At 40.4% G+C, this 22,035-nt stretch overlaps 1 long non-coding RNA gene across 8 annotated transcripts; it reads left to right on the plus strand.

Annotated features, from left to right (window-relative positions):
* Positions 1-35: 35 nt before the first annotated feature.
* On the plus strand, positions 36-14,430 carry LOC116575553. 8 transcript variants are annotated; one of them, XR_004279822.1, is made up of 7 exons: positions 36-126; positions 2,285-2,395; positions 5,387-6,782; positions 7,436-7,522; positions 8,907-9,108; positions 9,983-10,047; positions 12,059-12,534. It is a non-coding gene; the product is annotated as an uncharacterized LOC116575553 (long non-coding RNA). The 8 variants fall into 8 exon arrangements; XR_004279826.1 differs by lacking the exon at positions 2,285-2,395 and having other exon boundaries at positions 39-126; positions 5,387-5,420; positions 5,983-6,782; XR_004279825.1 differs by lacking the exon at positions 2,285-2,395 and having other exon boundaries at positions 56-126; positions 5,387-5,420; positions 6,689-6,782.
* The last annotated feature ends 7,605 nt before the right edge of the window (positions 14,431-22,035 follow it).

Here is a 22,035-nt window from a genome sequence, read left to right on the forward strand (position 1 = left end):
GAGGGGGGAAAAGCGCTCAACTCTCCCCCAAGCCGCGGCGCGCACCCGTCGGCGCCGAGCGCGCAGCCTGTTTCGCCGCCGCCTCCCGGCCCCGCCGCCACCGCCGCCGCCGCTGCCGCCGGGCAGGTAACTTCATGCGCTCATTGTCCCCCCGCCCGCCCCCCCATCCCCGCCTCCCGCGCCCCTCGCCGCCCGGCACACGCGCTCGCGCTCGGGCGCTAGGTCCTGGGCGTTTTATTGGAGTCTCTGAGTTGCTCTGCTTTTAGTTTATTTTCTCCACCTTGGAGGCCTGGGATGGGGGGAGGAATGAAGAGGGGACAGGGCGAGAGTGGGGGGGGGGGTGAACGCCCCGGGCCGGGCGGGGTAGGGTGCGCGGCAGGACGCGGGGCCGCTCGCGACCCAATGGCTGCAGCTCGAGGCTGGGGGCCGGGGCCCGGAGGAGGGAGGAGCGGAGAAAAAGGAGGAGAGGGCGGCCGGGACCGGGCCGGGGTGGCGGGACCCCGCGGAGCCTCCGCTGTGCGGGATCCGCGCTCCTCCCGGCCAGCGAGTCGTACACAAAGGGGCTACGGAGCCCCAGCCACCGGCGGCCCCGGGGCACGGCAGGGAGCACGCAGCAAGGGGGCGCTGTGGCGAGCCCCGCCCCCGGGCCCGCCCCGGCCCCACCCCGCTCCCACCGTCCCCTCCGCGGCTGTCCCCACCTCTTTCTCTGCATCCGCCACCTCCCCTTTCGTGTCTCTCCCCACTCTCATCCCTGCGTCCCCACCCCTACTCCCAGCCCCTGGTGGAGGTGGCTATTACATGCTGCGCCGGTCCTAGGGACCGGGAACCCTCAGGGAGCGCGAATCAACTGTGCGCTATAGCGGGCTACTGGGCTAGGGACCCGAAAGGACTGCAGGGTGTGGATGGGCTTAAAAGCCTACCCACTTCTGTCGCTGGCTTCCGCCTCCAGCCCTCACCTCCCAATGATCTGTGACCCACTGGAGGGTTTGCAAAGCTAAGGCAGCCCTGGAGACTCCAAAAAGACCACAGGAGTAAATCAAAGTGTAAATAGGGAAAGGCTCATCAACACACAAGATCAGACTACAGGGGAAACACGTGGGCTTGCTAGTTGCCCCTGATGGGATTCTTGTCTTTTTGTAATTGGAAGCCCACTGATGCTCTGGGAGAGGCACTGAAGACCTGGAATCAGCCTCCCCCTTTCTCTGGTCCGCAAGTGGGAGGAGAAAGTCTCCAATCATGTTTTCCCGCCTTACCTCTAAAACACAGAAATTTGCAACTTCGTTTTTTTCCGGATGGCTGCGGGGGGGGGGGGGGGGTCCACGAAATTTGGCTGGAGTCCAGCAGATTTATCCCTGAGACTCTCTCATTGGTGGGAAGTCCAGGCAATAGCAGGTGATATTTACCTTCCCAGGAGGAAGGAGCCACACACAGTAGGGCCCAAGACCCTGCAAAGGAGCCTGGAAGTACTTCATCCTTTCTACTTCATTCTGTGCTAAGGCTACTAATAACACTCTGCCACCCCACACAACTGTACAGTGCATGTTGACTGCCAACTGCTCTGTACAACTTTCTGACAGCTATGTTGTTTCCCCTGCAACTGAGAGCACCTGTCAGGTACAATCAGAGAGAACTGGAAGAAAATCTATGAAGAAAGTATAAGAAATGATAACATCATTGAGTGTCTACACATGGCTTTTTAGGAAGCTTTTACTTAGCATTGCTTTGTACTCCTTGCATCCTTTTTTCTCTTAAACCATTGTTTTCTTTCTTCCCTTCATCATTTCTAGAAGTAACAAAAATCTAACACTTTCCCCACCTCAAGAATGACATGGTGGAAATTGTGTAGGGAGAGAGAGAGCAGTGAGAAAAAAGAATTCCTCTCCACTGGATTCTGAAGAATATCCATATTTACAGGTCCTTCAGGGCATAAAATAAAATAAAAAATAGAAATTTTTTTCCTCTTAATAAATTTCTTTATAATAAAATTTAAATGTTTTGTGTTTTGATTTTCAGTGTTCAAAATTCAGTTATAGATGCTAAAATATGCTTATATATATTTCCAAAATTTAAAAAAAATTGATTTTAACTTAAATATTCCCAAATTTAAATTTTTATCATTAATTCACCATTTATTATCAATGTATTATATCAATTATGAAAACTTTCTTAGAATCTGTAATTGATATCTGTTTGATGACCCTGTGAACATCAGGAAGATGAAAAGTTTCATTATCAACATTTTGACATCTAGGGAAGACAATGATGTCTATACTTTGTTCTCTAGACCTACTACTTTTCTCTGTCTTGAGAAGAAACCTAAATACACGGGAACTATATATCCCTCTACTTAATTTGTACCTGGTTTCTTTCGTGTGCAATCAGTAGCGTCAAAATGGTATGTTTGTTTGTGGCATGGTGTGAGGGGTGGGAATGTGAGCTTTTGATGAAAAAAGCTCTTGACGCCAGGGGCGCCTGGGTGGCTCAGTGGGTTGAGCCGCTGCCTTCGGCTCAGGTCATGATCTCGGGGTCCTGGGATCAAGTCCCGCATCGGGCTCTCTGCTCAGCAGGGAGCCTGCTTCTCTCTCTCTCTCTGCCTGCCTCTCTGTCTACTTGTGATCTCTCTCTGTCAAATAAATAAATAAAATCTTTAGGGCGCCTGGGTGGCTCAGTGGGTTGAGCCGCTGCCTTCGGCTCAGGTCATGATCTCGGGGTCCTGGGATCGAGTCCCGCATCGGGCTCTCTGCTCAGCAGGGAGCCTGCTTCCCTCTCTCTCTCTCTGCCTGCCTCTCCATCTACTTGTGATTTCTCTCTGTCAAATAAATAAATAAATCTTTAAAAAAAATAAATAAATAAATAAATAAAATCTTTAAAAAAAAAAAAAAGCTCTTGACTCCAATCACTCATACATGGAGAGTAGACCAGAAAGTTCGATTTCATGATGGAGGTGGGGGTGGTTGCTGGGATTGAAAATGGAGTTGATGATCCATCATGCCTATGTGATGAAGTCCCCATAAAAATTGCCAAAGTTCAGGACTCAGAGAACTTCCTGGTTGGTGACCAAGTGGAGGTCATGCAGAGTGGTTATCTTGGAGAGAGCTTGGAAATTCCGTCTTTTCCCACATACCTTACTCAATGCATTTGGATGTTCATCTGTATCCTTTGTCATATCCTGTTATAATAAATATGTAAACAGTAAGTAAACTTTTTCTTGAGCCTTGTGAAACACTCTGCTAAAGTCCTCAAACCCGAGGATGGTGTCATAGGATATTCTGTTTGATAGCTGATCAGTCAGAAGCACAGTTATCACCCTGGGCTTGTCATTGGCATCTCAAATGGTTTTCTAATTCTTGGGGCAGCGCAGGGAGTCTTGTGGGGCTGAGCCCTTAGCCTGTGGGATCTGATGCTATCTCCAGGGAGATACTGTCAGAATTGAATCAGATTGTAAGGCACCCAGCTGGTGTGACAGAATTGCTTGAGTTTTTCCCAGCTCAGGGGGGAATGGGAGCTCTTGGTTTAAAAAAAACAGCTCTTAACCCCAATCACTCCTACATGAAGAGTAGGCTGTAAAGATTATCTCAGTGTGATCTGAAAAAAATATTTATATTTTATATAAATAAAATGCTACACCCAAGGCCCATTATATATGGAAGGAGAGCAGTTCTCCCAGAAAAAACATGGACGAAGTTGAATAGATAAGCCACTGAGTAAATCTTATTAATTTGGGAGATAAAAATAGTAGAGAGGTATTATATTATTTTTCAATTTCCAGGATATTCAACTTTACATCATGGCTAACTTTACTAATCTATTTGTCCATCCATTCACTCGGATATTATTCAACAAAGCCATATAAGCAGAGTCAGGCTCTATGCTATGTATTGTGTATAGGTTGACATACAAGAACAAATTTCTTGAAATAGGTTCTCTTTTAGATGTGTTCTAGTTTTCTAGAGAGCAGTATTTCTCACTTTGGTCAGTGGAGTCACCCCACACCCTTTGAAAAATAGTCATGGCTGGACTTCTCCACCAGAGATTCTGTTTCAATCCATTTAGGGTAAGGACTGGGCATAGGAGTTTGTAGAAGCTTTCCAGGGGCTTTCAACTTTCAGGAAGGATTGAGAACCAGTGGTCTAGGAAGAAAGATAACATGGGCACAAAGGGAATGTTCAAAGCACAAAATTTTCACGTGAGTAAATTTCCTGGCTAGACTGTTATTTTGTGTTGGCTCTCACAAGGGGACATAGCAGGTCATGTCTCGAGGTCCCCATAATCTACACTGCCCTTACAGAGACTGAGTGTGGCAATGGACTCAGTTATTCTAACGAAACCGGAATGAACTGCTGTAGAGACCCTAATTACAATTTGGTCATCTGAACTAGGAACTCTCATTACCAAAAAATGTGGGTCTGTGAACAAAACTTCTCCTTAACTAGTATTGATGTAATAAAGTTGATAGCTACCTTTCTGAAATGCCTACTATGTCCTGGACCTAGTCATAATTTTTTAACGTTGCATCTCTCTTATTTGGTTTTACAAGTTTTATTGGAACCCTTAACCACTAATTACAAACCACACTTAGCATCTTATTTTGTTCCCTCCACATCTTCATTTTGATGATAGTTTGATGATGTCATGTTTTCAAATTTGCACGTGTTTCCACTGACCGCATTTTATGTTTACTGATTCTTTGTACTATGGACATAAGCCCTAAATTTGTAGTAATGTCTCCAAACTACACACAGAATGTTTTACATCAGGGAAAATATCCTCTACACAGTCAATCCTATCCAAGACTTATGAGAGTCTAATAAAAATCACTCAACAGGGGCGCCTGGGTGGCTCAGTGGGTTAAAGCCTCTGCCCTCAGCTCAGGTCATGATCCCAGGGTCCTGGGATTGAGCCCCACTTGGGGCTCTCTGCTCAGCGGGGAGCCTGCTTCCCTCTCTCCCTCTGCCTGCCTGTCTGCCTACTTGTGATCCCTGTCTGTCAAATAAATAAATAAAATCTTAAAAAAAAAAAACAATCATTCAACAACAACAACAAAATGGCACTTCTTGAGGGGTACTCTTGGTTAGCCCTTGGAGTTAATTTTCTTTAAGGGTAATAGCCCTCTCTATGTTGAAGGTGTGGATGAAAGATCTTATAGAGGGATTTACTTTGAAATGCCAACTATTGAAACTAAAATCAAAGCATGCTGTATTTTTTAACAAAATTAATATCAGTCCTTCACTGGCCTCCTCTTATTTAAGGGTGTGCTTTCCAGCAATAGGAGATAGCTCAGTCTCTCTTGTAGAAGAAAACCTCATTCTTTTAAAATTCCATTCATTTGAGCCCATGATATGGACCAGTTGTATTATAAACCATCTTGTTATGCATGTGTTTACAGGTTTACGTTCCTAACAAGATTATGGCTGAATTAGGTATGTTGGTATTTTTTCTCCTTACAACCTAACCAATGCTGAATCCTACCTCACTTCAAGGTTCTAGAAACATCATCAATGGTTTTGATAGGAAACATTTACATTTTCTCAATTTACCAGTTAGAATTTACTGTTGTCCAGAGGTTTGTTTGTTTTTTTTTAAATAGTTTTCTAAAGTAATTTAAATGTAAAGTAGAATGATATGCAATCCATAATATAATGCAGTGGGAGAACAGAGAGTACTGAAGTTTATTTCCTGGGGAGACTAGTGAGAAATGACTAGATTGTAAGTCTTTCAACCAGAAAATAAAGGATTTCAGAATGATGAGGAAAGTTTGAAGGAAATGATATAGGGTCCACAGATACCTCACATGGTACTAAATGACTCATAAAATGCAGTATTTTTTTACATAATATGGGAAGGGTGCCAGTGCCTGCACATCTTACACTGAGTGTGGGACAGTACTGGGATCTCTAACAATATACAACATTTGTGGCATAATAGCTATAATAAGACTCTTCAACTATTTTACACAGCAATAATCCAGTCCTCTCTCATCAGGATAAACTATGAGGACGAATCCTTTCAAAATCAGAATTAGTTCCTTGGAAAAGAGTGAGGCCACAATTACCCGTTAAGTAGGAGCAGCTGCAACATGGGATCGGCCTGGAGCGTGGTGGTGAAGTGTTTCTCCCATGCAATTAAATGGATTTTTTTTTAATGCAAACTAATATTCTATAAAAAGTCACTTGGAAGGAGAGTAGGTGTGGAATTGCTGAGATGAAAGGAACAGCCCTTTTGCTTTACCTGAGTTAATAGTCCTGCTTTCCCAAATGCTATTTTGGTGAAAATGGACAATCAAGGGTCATCCTTTCCCATGAAGTGGGGCCCGAAAGGGACCCAGAGTAATACAAAGGAAAGATAATCCTGGCTTACTTGTACACTCTGTGTCTTATTTTGAACTGTGTCCCTAGCTGTGTTTTGTTATTGTTGGTTTTCAAAAAGACATGACGAGTCCACAGGAGCACTTCAATTTAAAGCGGGAAGGTCTCACTTGTGTAGAAACATATCAATATGACCCACAGGACTTAGGCCAGCCAATACCTCATCCAGAGTGAGACAAAAAGGCATGAGAACTTAGTTTTTTACCACAGAGATGATTAAAGGATTGGGAAAATAAGACCTTTAGGAAATTTAAAGGACCTGACAGGAGGGGGCAGTCTCGGGGCAGGGGGGCAATATAATATCTTTGAATCGTGTGTCTCAGGAGTTCTTTCAGAAACAAGAGAACGCCTTTACTGAAGAAACAACGTAAGAAATTGGTTGTAATACTAGAGCCTTGGAGAATTTAGTCACACGGGGTAAGTATTCTCCCCAGGGATCTTGAATGTATTGCCGAAGGAGAGAGTGAGCTCTCCATCAGACTGGGCATAACATCTCTGTCCCCAGTAAAAGTCAGGTCACATCCCCTGAGCACCAAGGGACACGCCTCTTCTTGAAATACACCTTCCTTCTATATGATCAAGGGGGTCGAGGGTTCAGCCTTAGCTCGAATTATCTAAAGGGTTTCTGTGCTCACACATTTTGGATAGCGTAAAATGAAGTTCACCCAAACAGGGAACCAAGACATCTCTTGTAGTTTTTTAGAGTCAGAAAATGCTTTTTTTTTTTTTTTTTTACATTAGATTTGTCCCTGGATATTTTCAAGAACTTTGGTAACAAAGAAAAACAGCAAACATCTGATTTTTGCCAGTGAAATTTAAGACATGTTATAAAACTAGAAATTAAAAATCTTTAAATTAAATTTTGAAACTTGGAGTTAACTTGGAGTTAAACTATTGAATACATTTTTAGTATGCTACTTGCATAAAAGGATACTCTCACGTGATAAGGGTGGCCTTATAGGACAATCTCAGAGCCAAAGACGAAAGAAAAGGAATCTTCCCTGCTTTATAACAGTGTGTTTTAATGTGTAGCCTTCAATTTCCTAATTCAAAAATCATACATTTTGAAGACAGCAAGAGACTCTTGAGCTCCCACTCAGGCTGATGGTTGCTACTGACTCCCCACTCGTCCCATGAAATCTTCCAGGGCTGATTAGGTAAGTGATTTTGTACCCTTGCCCTGCCCAGTTCCCACGTGCAGTTCCTGATCTCTGCCCTGATTAGGTACTCACTGTTTCCTTCCACTACAAATCCACTTATGCTTGACCTTCACGTAATGCAATTACCCGACTATCCATGGGTTGCTTTAATGTTTCCATTTTGTTCCTAATGGTGCTCCAATATGTCTGTCTGTATTAATGTGTTTGATGCTGATGAGAAGCTCCTCGAGGGAAGAGATGGAATCTCTCTGAACAGGACTGATGGCCCCAAATATCATAAATTCCTCAAATGGTGCTCTTTGCAAAAAGACAACTTAACTTGGCATATTTTCTCTTGGTCTCAGAAGGAGTTGATTTAGGAAGCTACTGAAAAAAAAATTCAAGATATCGTAATATGTAAACATTTCCACTTCACTGTGACAGGTTGGGAAGAGTTACAATAGTATCGCATTCTCTATGGTGCCTCAGCTCTATTATTATGGCCTAATACCATTTTTAATTAAGGCCACCATTATTAAGAGCCCTCTACATGATGGGTGTCTTACATAACAATATATGTTGGTGGTTGTTTCTCCTCCCCCCCCAACCCTTGGCTGCTTTACTCATTTATGTTTTCTGTGTGGCTTCTATAAGCATTTATAACCTGTAGAATAGAAATTTACCAAAGAATGAATGGAGAGAATAGCACTTAATCAGAGGAAAGGGTATTAACAAAGTCAGAGAGGCTTTAAAAGACAAAGAAGCTAGGGAACAACCAGAACAAGCGCCTGACTGGGTATTTGGTACAGTTTTTCACGTGCCAAGATGGGGGGAAGGGGAGGGTGGAGGGACAATGAGGAGACCCAGAGAACGAGTTTAGATCACAAAACGGTCTGAAAGCTGGAACGTTATCTTTTTTTTTTTTTTTTTAAAGATTTATTTATTTATTTGACAGAGAGAGATTACAAGTAGGCAGAGAGGCAGGCAGAGAGAGAGGAGGAAGCAGGCTCCCTGCTGAGCAAAGAGCCTGATGCGGGACTCGATCCCAGGACCCTGAGATCATGACCTGAGCCGAAGGCAGCGGCTTAACCCACTGAGCCACCCAGGCGCCCACTGGAACGTTATCTTAAAGAGACTGAGGAGTCTTGAAGGGCTTCAGTATAAGACTTGACCTTGATGCCTTTGTATTATTATTTTTTATGGACCATGACACTTGCATGTACTATTTCCATTACAGTAAGTTTTTCATAAGTAATCACAGGAGCTTGTTACTGAAGGAGAAACCAGTTCTTCCTTTTTCTGAGTAACTAATCTGCCATTTTAGTAGCTATAATGTATCAGTATGCCCAGGAAAATCTTAAACTGTACAATGTGATCCTCTGCGATCTACCTCCCTCTCCAGCCTCGTGTTTTCTCAACCTCAGACTATCTCACCTCTCAGTCCCAACCTCTGAACCTTAAATTAGAGCAAATACCAAACTGCCTGGCCAAGACCACAGCCTCTCAGTCTCAGCAGAATCAAGAAGCAAAATCAGGAAGCAACATGTCATCTAAAGTGACAAGAGGCTCTTCATAGAACATACTGATTCTACTCATGAATACACGTATGTTTTGTTACAGAAATAGAATTGTGTTTGACTATGGGATCAATTCCTGCATCAAGGCTGGGTTTAGTACACTATATAAAAGTATAAGTATATGGATGATATATATCAGTCTGTAAGTAATATACTATATAAGCTTTCAAAAATTATGAAGTTCAAAACACATTAAAAAAAAAAAAACACACATTTGGCCTGTAGGGTCTCAGATAATGGATTACGGACCTGCCTTCCTAGTAAATTAAACTCACCAGATTTCTTTTAAAGTAATCCATCAAAGGACAATTTATCTACAATAAAAATCCACTAATTTGAAATGTATAATTTGAGGAGTTTTGAGAAATTTGTGAACCAGTACCACAATCATGTATGGAACATCTCCATCTGTTCAGAAATTTTCCTTGGACCCCTTTCTAGTCAATTCTTTCCTCAACTCCCAGACCCCAGAAACCCTTGACCTGATCTTTGTTACTATAGTGTTGTTTTTTCCAAAATGTCATACAAATGGAAGCTTTTACTATGTGGTCTTTTATGTCTGATTTCTTTCTTTTAGCTTAATGTGTTTGAAATTAATCCACATTGTTTTGTCTATTAGTATCTTATTCCTTTTTATTGCTAAGTAATATTGCATTGTGAATGAACACAGTTTTGTTTACCCACATGATGGGCATGTGGGTTCCTTCCAGTTTTAACTACAGTGAATAGAGCTGCCCCAAAAATCCAAGCACAAGTACCTGTATAGACATATGTTTTCATTTTCTTTGGGTAGATATCTAGGAATGTGAAAGTTAGATTCCATAGCAAATGAATATTGCAATTATTAAGAAACTGCCAAACTGATTTCAGAAGTGACTGTGCCCTCTTTCATTCCTACCAGTAATCTATAAGAAGTTTGATTGCCCCAAATCCTTGTCAACACATGGCATTGTCAATCTTTTTAAGGTTAGCCATTTCAGTGGATTTATAATTATACATATATTTTTTAAGTTTATATTTTGCTAATGACTAATGATCTTTTCATACATTTGTCACTAGTGTATCTTATTTGATGGAGAGCCTACTAAAAGCTTTTGCCTTTATAAGATCAGATTGTTTGCCCACTTATTGTTGAAAATATTCTGGATGTAAGTCTTTTATCAGAGTTTATAAAAAAAAGTAACAAGTAAGTTTAGAAAGGTTTCAGAAAGCCAGGACAGTAGGAAAGAAATTCTATTTCTTTATGCAAGCAACAAACAATTGAACATTTTTAAAAAAAGATTTTAGTTATTATTTGAGAGAGAGACAGAGAGAGCATGAGTGGGGGAGGGACAAAGGAGAGGGACAGCAGACTCCCTGCTGAGTGGGGAGCCCAACTTGGGACTCAATCCCAGGACCCTGAGATCATGACCAGGGCCAAAGTCAGAAGCTTAACCGACTGAGCCACCCAGGTGCCCCAACAGTTGGACATTTAAAAAAAAATTATAATAACATCAAATATATGAAATTCTTAGGCATACCTACCACAAAATATATAACACTTGTGCACTAAAAATTGCAAAAACAGTGCTGAGTGAGATTAAAGCAGACCTAAAGAAATGGAGAGCTATACCATGTTCATAGTATGAAGGTCTTAATATAATTAAGATACCATTAATCTTAATATAATTAAGATACAATTCTGCTCTATAGAGTCTATGAATCTGTAGATTCAATGAAATTCCAATAAATCTTTAGGCTTTTTTTTTTTCATTGAAAATAAGAGGCTTACTTTAACATTTTTATGGAAACACAAAGGACCAAACAATTTTGGAAAAGAATAAATTTGGGAAAAAATCGTACCATTTGATTTTAATACTCACAAGAAAGATACAGTAATGAAGATCACATGATATTGACATAAGGATAGGCATATAAATTAATTGAACAAAAGAGAAGTCTGGAAATAGACCCATAAATACATAGTTAATTGATTTTCAACAAGTGACAAGGTAATTCAATGGCAAAATATTTTTCAACAAATTCTGCTGGAACAATTAGATACCCTAATGCAAAAATAAACTCTTCCTTCACATCATATACAAGAGTCAATTCTAAACAGAGCATAAACCTAAATTTAAGAGCTAAAACCATACGGATAATACAAGAAAATATAGGATCAAATCATGACTTGGGTTACACAAAACTTCTTTAGGACACAAAATGCAATTTGATAAACTGAATTTTAGAAAAATTAAAACCTTGCTTTTCAGAAATCATTGTTAATGAAATGAAAATGTATTCCACATACTCGGAGAAAATGACAAATGACTTGTAACCCTTATGTTTTCAATATTCCTCTGCCTTTGTTCCCACTCTTTCCTCTACCCAGCATCCCCTTCCTCTGGGTGTCTGCACGCAGAGGTCCTATTTCTCTTTTAGATTCAGATCAGACATCAGATCATTATTCTCTTCAGGACAAGCATTGCAGGCTCTCCAACTGGCACATTCCAGGCTGGTCATAACATCTATCACACTCTACCTTCCCGGTCAATTTACCTGTCTGTTTTCTGTAATAAATAATTAGCTCCTTGAGGTCAAAGACAATATTTGTTATGCTTTGTTGGGTTCTTGGCCAACTTTTTCATGCCCTGAACCCTTTTCCCCCAACAAAACAACTTTTGACATTGCCCCTCGCTCCAGATACAGCTCCATCACCTCCCAACCTATTGTTATTAAACTTCTTAAAATGATTCCTGAACTCTTCTTCTTCGCCCTCCCATTTATTCTTCAACCCACAGCAACCCGGATTTCTGCTTCTGAAATATTTTCTACTGAAACTATTTTAAGACTCTCATTGAATGTATTCCAGTGTGTTTAACTGGGAACAATTTGTTTCTCACATTTCTGGACTTTCTTGGGGGCTTTATAAATTGGTTCCTTGTTGGACTGTGAAGTCTTTAAGTGAAGGGATCCTGTCTTATATTTGTTGTTGTAGATACACACTGGGGAGTATCTACATGAGGAGAACAAACAGGTAGAGCAGCAGGACAAGAAACAGAGAGATAAGAGAAATCAAGAGAACATGGAGTCCTAGATTCCAAGGAGGAATGTTCCAGGAGGGACTGGTAGACATTCATCTGTTTTCTCACTCACGCAGTCATCCACACAACAAATACCACTTGAGTGCTCACTCATTGCCAGACACAGTGCTGGGTTCCAGGTTCACAAAAGCTTTTCTATACCCTCTCTTGGATGATTATCTCCTTCCATAGCTCCAACTACAACTTATTATTTAATCCCTGTCAAATCAATGTCCCTTTCCTATTTTCTGACTCCCAGGTGCCTATTTCCAACCATCTATCTGTTATATCTGGCTGTATTTCTTTAGTCACTGGGACTCATAATATATGTAAATACATAACACACATAAATCTCAGGTCACCTGGGTGGCTGGGTTGGTTAAGTGTCTGCCTTCAGGTCACATCATGATCCCAGGGTCCTGGAATGGAGCCCTGAGTCTGAGTCGGGCTCTCTGCTCGCATGCTCCCTCTGCTCATGCTCTCCCTTGCTATCTCTCTCTCAAATAAATAAATAAATAAAATCTTATAAATACACACATAAATCTTGATAAATGCAATACCCATATAAAGCATTTTCTCCTAGAATGCATATCTCCTTTAATAGTTACACTCAGTCCCGTAGTTAACTATAGGTCTCATCCTTTGTCATTTCTCATCTGGACTACTGCTCTTACTGATTCTCCTTACCTACAATTCAACATCTTCACACCCACCTATCAACCTAGCAGACACCTGGAGCACACCATCGCCCCACTTGAACACCTCCAACAGCTTTTCTGATACCCAAATATATCAAACCATTTACTCTCCAGCAATTAGCTACTTGTGCTTGTCTTAAGTTCAAGCATTTGCATCTACTGTTCCCTCAGTCTAGAGAGAACACACTCACTAGCACATATACACATGATAGCTCCTATTACCTCCAAGACATAAATCAAATATTCCTTCAGTCAAGCTGTACTAAGCCCTCCTCCCGCCCCCCCACCAGGGACACTGTAGAGTCTTTCATGACTGTGTTGTAAGGATTTGTTTATAAGCTCTTCTTCTCCCATTCTGGATTATATCTCAATCTCCCCTGTACTTCTAACATCTGCTTTAAAGACAAGCACGAAAAGCTCGTTTTGAAAGGGCAAGGTTTTTTTGTTTTGTTTTGTTTTGTTTTCTGATTTTGATATGACCAGCTTCTATTAGGTGTTATTTGGGAATAGTGTCATATATTTTATGGTGAATACAGTAGTTTAAAAAAAGATTTAGCCACTTCCTTAAGCAGTGGTTTATCTCTCCCTCAGAGAAAACCAGAATGAGTTTTTTAATAAAATGATTGAAAAGGTACACTGAATCTTCAATTTAATTATTCCAATTCCTGCAAAAAAGGTCTTTCAGAGAGGCTGCCTCTTGGTAAAATGTGATAAAGTTCCAACACATTCTTAAAAATTGTAAATTAATTTATAAATTTCCATTCAAAGTTTAATCTGCTATTTTCACAGAAGAAAACTCATAATGTTGCTTCCTACTGATTTAGGATCTTTGCATCTAGAGTTTAAGCCAGTATTTCATCTCTTTCTAGAAGCTTCGAGAGGCACTTGGTGTGTATCAGTGAATGCTGCCCATTTTTATTGCTTTTGGAGTTCAGTAAGGACTCCATACCCAGCATTCCAGGTCTTTATTAAATTCTAGACTTAATTCTCTCAGTGTTTGTGTGTCTATCAGAGCAGATCATTTCATATTCTTTTAGCATAACCTGTCTTTTTCTAGCTCCTACATGTTTGTTCCTAGGCAAGTCCCAGCCCTGCCTTCCACTTCCTCCTGCCACCATCACTACCCTCCTGAAACTCCTCCTGGTCCTTCCTACCCCATCTGGGCTTTCCCCATTCTCCTTCCCTGAACGATTATGGGTGATTCTTTCATTCTCTCAGAGGACTTCTTACATTTCATCTTCTGTTACAGTTTATGTGAGTGTGTGTGTGTTCGTGTGTAGGACCCTGTTATTCTCTCTTCTCCATGAGCTGTTGGGGCGGTCCTCCCATGTCCTGTTCATTTCTGAGGCTCTGCAATGCCAAGCACAATTTCTGAAACATAAAGAATATTTGGTAATTATTCGTTTAGTTGAACGGAGTTCAAATAATTTTTCTTCAATGTGTGTTGACAAAATAATTCTAACAAGTTCATAATCACAGCAAGCAGTAGGGCCAGGATTTGAACACGGCAGTTTACTGCACTTTACTTTTTTTTTTTTTTTTGACACATAGAGATCACAAGTAGGCAGAGACAGAGAGGAGGAAGCAGGCTCCCCGCCGAGCAGAGAGCCCGATGCGAGGCTCAATGTGAGGCTAGATCCCAGGACCCTGAGATCACAACCTCAGTCAAAGGAAGAGGCTTAACCCACTGAGCCACCCAGGTGCCCCAGGTTACTGCACTTTAAATCCCAGGACTTTGTTGCCTCTCCAATAAACAGAATATCCATTGCAAGATTGTTGGTCCAACAGTATAGTTTAGCTCTAATCACTAAAAACCTAAAAATTGTCCTAATAAGACCAAATGTTTTCTCCTTAACAGTGTGTGAAAAAAAAAAAAAAAGAAAAAGATTTTATTCTTTCTGTGACATTAGTTTCAAAGAGTGGAAACATATACCTTTTAAAGAGCATTCCTTTAATAAATTTATTAGGATCTCATCATCTGTTGTCTATCTGAATTTTTTTTTCAAGATCTATAAGAAACAGATGTAGAGACATAGAGATGTAATGACATTTACTGTATACTATGGGATAGAGCATCCCTGATTTGAAGACCTAGACTGCTAAGCAGTCATCAATGGCTCCAAGGTGGCAAAGGTGGGTTTAAAGCCAAGGATGTGGGGTTTGTAATAGACCTGGCTTAGACCTCAGTGGTTTATTCTGGATCTTTGGGCTTCGAGAAGTTGGAAGAAGTAAGGGAACTGCAAAACATCTTTTTCTTCTCAGGGTTGGGACTTGAAAATCCAAAAAGGGAGTCTAAAAACTATCACCAACTTAATATGTCCCCACATAAAGAAACTGCTTATTCTAACTGCTTATAAGCATTGTTATATTCAATTTAGAATCCAAAGCAGAACTGGCTGAAGCAATGAGGAGGCATTGGATGTCCTTCTGCATTTGGGGATACATTTGAATTCTTTTTCTTTCATGGCTGGGCTTTTTCTGGGGAACAGGCGTGGCAGAAATTCTCTTTCCATGACGTCCTTTAACAACTGTGTCAAAATTCTCCTGATCTGCCTGCAACTCTTCCTTCTTTGCAGTTGAGTTGACTTTTCCCAAAAAGTCACTTAAAAGTGAGTTTCAAGGCCATGGGCAGTTCCCCACCGTCTTCTTGGCTGAGACCTCCCTTTCAGTGCAGCAGCCCTTCTGTTGAAAATATCTCAAGTAGGTATTCTACTCTATAGGTGGTGTAAAATTTCCTTTCTAAAACATTTTCTAAAATATTTCAAGAATGTGAGGTTCTGGCAGGATACGGAGACTACAAATCAGATTAAATAATTCCCATTGCCAAGTCATCAGGCAGAAAAAGAACTGTACGGAAAGGAAAAATCTCAACCTCATTGGCCATTGCCTTTATTGGCTGCCTTCTGAGAGGTCCAGTTCCAATGGGCATGAAGTGCTAGCTCCCTCGCTGTTTGGAGGAATGTTGGCCTCCTGCTCCAGCCCAGGAAAGAGCACACCAAGAAAACTTCAACAAGTAAATTTGCGCTTATATTTGGTCTATGGGCACCAAATAACGTGTTGTTCTAAGGTTTCATTTATCTGGATAATGGAATAAGCCTGGAAGAATATATAAAAGAAAATTTCTTCTTTTACTCCCTCTTTTTAAAAATTTTTTTAAAGATTTTTTTTTTTTTAATTTATTTGACAGACAGAGATTACAAGTAGGCAGAGGAGATAGGCAGAGAGAGAGGAGGAAGCAGGGTCCCCACGGAGCAGAAAGCCCGATATGGGGCTCGATCCCAGGACCCTGGGACCATGACCAGAGCCGAAGGCAGAGGCTTTAACCCACTGAGCCACCTAGGCACCACATTCCCTCTTTTTTTTTTTTTTTTTTTTTTTGGTGGCACTATTTGGCTTTGCTGTCTTTACCTTGAAACTATCCCAATGCAAGCAACCATTTCTGCCAGGGAGTAGAAAAAATTGCTTCTATACTCCTGGCTAGTGTGTGGTTTCTGGTGTGTGGGGATTATAAACCCTTGTTCTGGGATCATCCTTCTTGGGTCTTGTACATACAAGTTGCGTTATCTGCCAGACTTTGGGGAATGGATTCATCTTTTTTAAAGATTATATATTTATTTATTTATTTATTTATTTGACAGAGAGAGAGATCCCAAGTAGGCAGAGTAGCAGGCAGAGAGAGAGGAGGAAGCAGGCTCCCTGCCGAACAGAAAGCCTAATACAGGGCTCCATCCCAGGACCCCAGGATCATGACCCAAGCCTAAGGCAGAGGCCCCAACCCACTGAGCCACCCAGGCGCCCCTGGATTCATCTTTTGACGTTCAGTTTCCCAATCTGTACAACAAGGATGCTAGTAAGAAGACGAAATATGCTTCCTGGTAGGCAGATTGACAACGACTGTAAGATAATAATTCTGCTATGTATCGAGCCCTTCGCGTAGGCACAGGTTTCAATTCCTTATAAGTATTATCCCACTCAATTTCTTACACCATGAGGGTGGCTCTATTATTAATCCCAGTTCATCAGAGGAGAACGTGGGACACCGAGAGATAAAGTCACCACATAGGGAAGTCCCAGAGTACAGAAGTGCTAGCCAGGATTCCAGCTCAGGCACGGCACCTCTGCGCATGCTCCCTCCTTTAGTATGCGAATTGCTTTCTCATAGGCATGGCCAAACGCGACTCATGGTACCTTCAGAGCACATGGCCATGTGTGCATTTAATACACTGAGTACTCCTGAGCTGTACCAACAAGGCCCAGGAAGTTGTTCAGAATTGGTGAGACGCCCCAGTTCATCCCCTGCCGCGGGGGTAGGTGGAGCCCAAACACTAGCCCTGACGTCATTTCCGTCCCCGCTACTGCCCCCACCTTGCTGGGCGTGCTCTGCTCTGAGCTTTCCCTAGAAGCCTGAAGGGAAGGTCCATTCTCTTTCCCGCTTTTTCTTGCCTACTATTTCCACACCTCACCCCTACCTAGTTACTCTGAAGTGTCAACACCTAAACAAATGCAGGAGTTTTCAGACTTAGTGGGCGGAAGGCTTTAATAAACAGGTCTCAGTTACTAGTTAGACCTAGTTAGACCTGCTTTTTTGGGTCATCTCAAGATGCTCCATGAATGCTCTCTTGGTGAAATCTTTCTTCACCTTCTTGCCCTGGCTTGCACATTTGTTCTTACACGATGTCTTCCATATGCTGCATTGTATTCTGCGTATTTATGTATCTCAACTAACCGAGAGACTACAGTCCCCCTGAGGACAGAGATTCTGACTTGCTTATCATGCTGCATCCTGCAACAACTAGCATAGTGTCTAACGTATAGAGGCTCATGAAGAAATACAAAGATGGAAAGCCCCTATAAATCAAAGCATTCCCATAAACCAAGTCCAAATACCAATGGCAGATCGAGAGAACTATCTTCGCAATTTATGTAACGAAGTATTGCTATCCATAACATACAGATGTCTTCGCATTAGAAATAATGGAACAAAATGGTTTTAAAAATAGATAAATGGCACAAATAGTGAATTTACAGAAGGAAACATGCAAATAAGCAAATAGTAACATGTGAAAAAAATTCTAATTCTCGCTAGAAACTGAGAAAATGTAAATGAAAATCACTGCTTTAAAAATATATATATATAAGCAAAAACTTAAAAAGATTTATTTGCAGCCAAAAAAAAAAAAAAAAAGGTGGGGTGGGGGGAGGTTTATGTACAATGGGGAATGTGAAGGAGTTTGAAAGCATATAATTTATGTGCAATTATGTCAAGTGTATTTGTCTTCTAGGGCTGCCATAACAAAGTATTACAGCCTGGATGGCTTAAACAGCGGAAGTTTATTTTCTCCCAATTCCAGAGACTAAAAATCTGAAATCAGGGTGTCAGCAGGATTGGCTTCTTCAGTGGCCTCCCTCCTTGACTTATAAATGTCTCCTTCTTCCTGTGTCTGCACTGGCTTCCCTCTATGCATGTCTTTGTCCTAATTTCCTCTTTTTTATAAGGCACCAATCATATTGCATTAGGGCCCACCCTAATGACCTCTTTTTACCTTAATTACCCCTTTAAGGACTCTATCTCAAAAACAGTCACATTTTTAGACTGCTTGAGGATTTTAACATATGAATTTGGGGAGACACAATTCAGTCCCTAACATGTAGACATGTAACAGAGATAGACAGATAGATGCTTGATAAATAGATGTGTGTTTCAGAACAAACTAGGATCAATTCCAAAATGTTAACGATGTCTACCTCTAGGGTTGGGATGGGATGGATAAGGAGCATTTGCTTCCTTTTACAATTTTAAAAGGTGTGGCATTGTGCAAGATTTTTTCCTTTTTGAGTTTTTCAGAATTTTTGAATAAAAATAATGAAATAATAGAAAGACCACATACTGAAAATATATCATGAAACACAAACTGACCAGATGTCCATCAGTACTGTTCTTAGTCCTGAGCATATAAGAAAACTACATTTCCCAGCTTCCCTTATACTTAGATTGAGGCTATGTAACTGAGTTTTGGCCAATGAAATAGCAGTGGAAGAAAATAAGATACTCCAAGCCTTGGCCTTAAAATATTTCCCATTATCTCCTTATCCCAGCACACTCTCTTTTTGGCATCTTGTTGAATGCAGAGGATCTGGTGAAGGAATTCAAAGGCCACTCTCTGAGGTAGCTGAGGCACATGGTAGAAGGAAGGAGCTGGGGTTCAGTAGCCCTGTGGTAGAGAACTCTTCAAGATGACTGCCTGACCCATATCTGATTTTCTTTGTGTTAAGTGGCTATACTTTGGGATTCTTTGTTTCAACAACTGTCATTTATTACTTTAACAAAATATTACTAGAACTAGCTCTTTTCCATAAAATAAATTTACTCCCGTAAAATGGAAGAATAGCCATCCTTTGAACTAGAAATCACTCTTCTAGGAAACAAACTTTCATAACTAAAATCCTTAGTATACAAAGATGTGCTTTTATAGATAGGCTTGCAGTAGGACAAAAAGTTGAGTATATTTTCACCAATAGGAAATGCTTAAATAATGATGTACTGAATTATTAAGCCTTGTGGGGACATTAAAGGAATGATCTAGCTATATATACTGACTTCAAAGATGGTTATCAATAAAGTTATATACATAACAGACTTGGAGGTAAATATAGCATGATATGTTATTATTAAAATTACATTATAGGATGTGATAATTAAGGAAAAATTGGGAGGATTAATGTATGCAACTTTATTGTAGACAATTGTTATTTTTTTTAGTAGTTGGATTTTTAAAATAGCCCCAATTCTTCTCTTTTCTTTTGTCTGTACACTTTGAAACACAACTTTGCAGATTTTCCTATCAGGAGATGCAGTCCATTTACTTATTCCCTAAGTCCAGATTAATATAGGAAAATGGAAGGGACTATAGTATGTTGGTTTGGGAGGCATTGAGCACACTTTTTTAAATTTTTTATTTTTTTAAATGTTTGCTGTGCTTCCACTATGAGAGAAAGCTCAGGCTAGCATGCTGAAGAGACCAGCCAAGATCAGCAAAGCTGACTACAGATGGACACTCAAACGCAGCAGAGAACAGAGCATTGCCTGGCCACACCGTAGATTCTTCCCTCTTCTCTCTTTCTCTCCCTTCCTCCCCTTCTTCTCTCTTTTCTTTCTCTCTCTCTCTCTTTTTAAAGATTTATTTATTTATTTGAGAGAGAGAACACAAGTGGGTGGGGAGGCTGTGAAGGACACAGAGAGAGAATCTTAAGCAGCCAGCCTCCAAACCTAGCCCAGAGCCTGACATGGGGCTTGATATCATGACCCTGAGGTCATGACCCGAGCCGAAATCAGGATTCAGATACTTATCCAACTGAGCTAGAGGTGCCCCTCTCCTACTTTCAGTAAAGATACAGTTTTCTTTAAAATTGCCATAAATGATGTACTCAATTGCCCGTCACATTCACCAGGATTAGGCCTGTAGCAATGGAGATTAGGTACTTCTTAGTTCTGGCAATGTTGAATGCAAATAGACCCTTCATGAAGCCAGTGCACCCAGAAAACAGTACAGAAGTTTTCATAATAAAACAAAAATTATTCTCTCAGTAAAAGAGCTGCTTGATACACAGTCTGTATTTTTCTTGCATTAGATTTTACCTAGTGCATTATTTCAAATGGAAATATATATACTTCTCTTTTGTCCTCTGGTGCAAATGAGATGTGTGCACATGTTTTTATTCTTGCCTGAGACATCCATGGCCAACTGACCCTCTGTTTCCGGATATCAAGGGAATGAAGAGATGTAAAGCTTTTTATCTGCGATTTAAAGGAACATCCTGGTGGGGATATCACAAAATGTCATTGAGATGGCCATATTTTCACGAGTGGCCTTCACTAAGAAGAGAAATTATTATAGATAATAATGTAACAAAAAGACAAATGACTGTTCCAAGGGATGTTTCATATGAAAAGAATATTTTTAGAAGGAAAGAGTTAATTTCCAAAGACTGTGATTTATAAAACTAAGAGAAAAGCTGACGGTTTTACTGTCATTGCATTAAATTGTAATAGTTTGTTAAATAATATCTCAGAATTCCTTTAGGTGACAATTAGCAGATCCCTTTCCAGAGATAATGGAGATAAGCGGTGGGTTTAAGCAAGATGTTGGTACAGAAAATAGACATTTTGAATGGTTTCAAAATACCCCTGGGGTGGAAGAACAATATTAGCTGCAAAATAGCCAAATTAAAAATCATTTAAAGTCAGATTTCAATATGGTATTTTCCTTTTCAAAAGAAAGCATGAAATTATATTAAGCCTCATTTTGATTATTCAAAACAGTGAAAGAAGGATCTTTGCTTTTGTACAGCAGTGGGTTTGTTGAGCAGAAGCCTTCATTTGCCGCTACATTTCCTTGCATCATTACATAATTGTTCCCTTGTATGCCAGTTATTCCATGGGTATTGAAGTATGCTGGGCTAATCTTTAGTTATAACACAGCATTATGCTTAGAGGAAGATGCACAAATATTTTGAGTGAAGAACAAAGCTTCAAACGGGATAATTAAAATCACCTGATACTCTTACAAGGGGATTGGTTAAACATATAGTGCACTCAGTTAATGTCTAATCTCACGAGTAATCAGGAAATGCACATTAAATCACCGAAGAGACAGCACTTTTCACCTATCACACACTGTACTGAATTGTAAATTGCTACAACCTTTCTAGAAAGCAATTTGGCAAAATCCATCAAGAGGCCTAAAAGAGTTCATACCCTTTGTCAGGATAATAACCCATCCAAGAATCTATTCTAAGGAAATAATCAAAGATACAAAGATTTTTATACAAGGATATGAGTTGCTGCACTGTTTATAGCTGTAAAAATATTAAGATTTCTGAAATCTTAATGTCTGAAAGTAGAAATTAGCTAAATTATCTACATTTCTATGATTAAATGCCCTGGAGTCAATATAATCACATGCTTGGGGAACACATAATGACATGCAGAAACGTTCAAGTTTTATAGTGTGTGTGTGTGTGTGTGTGTGTGTGCACGCAGTGTGTGTGAGAAAGAGAGGTAGTGGAGGGAGGGAAGAAGGAAGTAGGGAAGAAAGAGAGAGTAATGTTTAGAAAACTTCCCGTATAACAACAAAAAAGTGCATCTGTATAATATGCGTGAGCAAAAATATATTTTTAAGGTGTTAGTTTTTTTA

This window comes from Mustela erminea, chromosome 16 (genome assembly GCF_009829155.1).
Source record: "Mustela erminea isolate mMusErm1 chromosome 16, mMusErm1.Pri, whole genome shotgun sequence".
Classification (NCBI taxonomy): domain Eukaryota; kingdom Metazoa; phylum Chordata; class Mammalia; order Carnivora; family Mustelidae; genus Mustela; species Mustela erminea.